Source organism: Silene latifolia, chromosome Y (assembly GCF_048544455.1).
Source record: "Silene latifolia isolate original U9 population chromosome Y, ASM4854445v1, whole genome shotgun sequence".
NCBI lineage: Eukaryota > Viridiplantae > Streptophyta > Magnoliopsida > Caryophyllales > Caryophyllaceae > Silene > Silene latifolia.
Window position 1 is genome coordinate 384,177,652 of NC_133538.1, and position 1,749 is coordinate 384,179,400.

Genomic DNA, 1,749 nt, shown 5'->3' on the forward strand with positions numbered 1-1,749 from the left:
AATTTTATTATTTTTAATTTTTTTTTTAAATTATGTAATTCATTTATTTGTAATTAGTTTCATTTATTCGATTTGTAATTAATTTCGCTTATACGCCATTAATTTCATTTATTCGGAATGTATAAAAGTATTTCATAGTATTATTTCATAGTATTTGTTCTAAGACGGAATTTGCCGCATGTTTGTATAAATTTAATTCTGAAGAAAATAAATACATTGCACACTAACGGGTCCCACCATAACATGTATTTCCAAAAAAAAAAGGTTGAATTAATGACGTGGCACGCCCTGAATTGAGTATTGTCTTCTGAATTAATAAAGATAAGATTGCTATCATTTAAACATCTTGGTATCATACAGGTCACAAGAGGATCTTGCATATATTACATTAATTCTGGGGTGGTCATTCAAAAGGTTTGATTTTTGCAAATTCAGATGTTATTGCTATTATGTCGAAACATATTTGATTTCTTTACACCAAATCAATGTTAATCGTTTTTATGACTTTTGCGTTTTAGGAACAATAATTGATAGATCTCGTATTATTACTCCGTATTATTGTAACAAATCCTTTAAAATTGTGTTGATGCTATTAGCTAGAAAATCTGGGTTTTTTGTTGATTTGTCTGGTTAAACTTCATTTGGATCTTATAATATTTTCATCATATGATTTCCTTTTGCAGGTATGTTCTGGATGTTTATACATTGATGATGGTGCCTAGTACTTCATTGATAATGCATAGAACTAAAGTTGGGGATCTTATTTTGCAAAAAGAGTTGGGGGATCTTCATCATACTAGATTTAAATTGTGAAATTGTAACATGTATAGTTGCCTTGCATTTGAAAAGGAATAATAGGTTTCTGGTTACTCCAACAACCTTGCTTATTTTGTTCTACAAATATGTATTTTTGTACAATAAGGATTTCATATACGGAGCATATAGTTATTCAAAGTATTTGACTAATTTCAGCTTAATCTTTAAGCTGGGGGCATTTTTTTTTTAAAATTCCAAATACAGTTAGCGACCAACTTTGCGACGAAATAACTGTAGCTAATTTGCATCCAAATTAATTGTGGTTGCTAAATTGCAACAACTGATATTGGTAGCTAATTTGCGACTAATAAAATTCAGATGCTAATCAACGACTATTTTTGCGACTAACCCCATTTTGCGACTGAGCCTACAGCAACCACCTGAAAATAGTCGCAAGTTGGTCGCTAAACTCATTTTGCGACCAAATATAGGGGTTTAGCGACCAACTGTGTTGGTTGCTAATGAGCTGTTTTGTTGTAGTGACCAATCACCATTGACCGAAATCCCCCCGGAATCAGTTATTTAAGTACGGTTAGCCGATAAATCTGGTTTTATCGTTCCCTCTTATAATTTACAATATTTTTGTTAACATAAAAACTTATGAGAGAGAACTCTCACATCATAGGGGGAGGGAGTTACCTAATTTCTATTTTCCGTGTTATGTTTTCCATTAATTTAGTTGGAGACGGTCTCTCACGAAACCTTACTGGTTTGTTAAATGGAGTAATACTTTATCTAACCAGTCTCGTTACTTTATATAACGCAATTAGTAAGGGAGCATTAAACATTGAGGTAGTAGTTAACCAGATGTATTGATTGTGTAGAACAGTAAATAAAACTCGTGGAGTGAATATGGATGAAGAACCCAATTTGTCTATGTACGTGGAGTATATATAGATCTTTTTACCATGTTACTTTGTTGTCTTAGTTTAA

At 31.7% G+C, this 1,749-nt stretch overlaps 1 long non-coding RNA gene across 1 annotated transcript; it reads left to right on the plus strand.

The window, feature by feature from the left end:
- The first annotated feature begins 314 nt into the window (after positions 1 to 314).
- Positions 315 to 977, plus strand: LOC141634254 (uncharacterized). The gene is made up of 2 exons (XR_012539001.1): positions 315 to 414; positions 684 to 977. It is a non-coding gene; the product is annotated as an uncharacterized LOC141634254 (long non-coding RNA).
- The last annotated feature ends 772 nt before the right edge of the window (positions 978 to 1,749 follow it).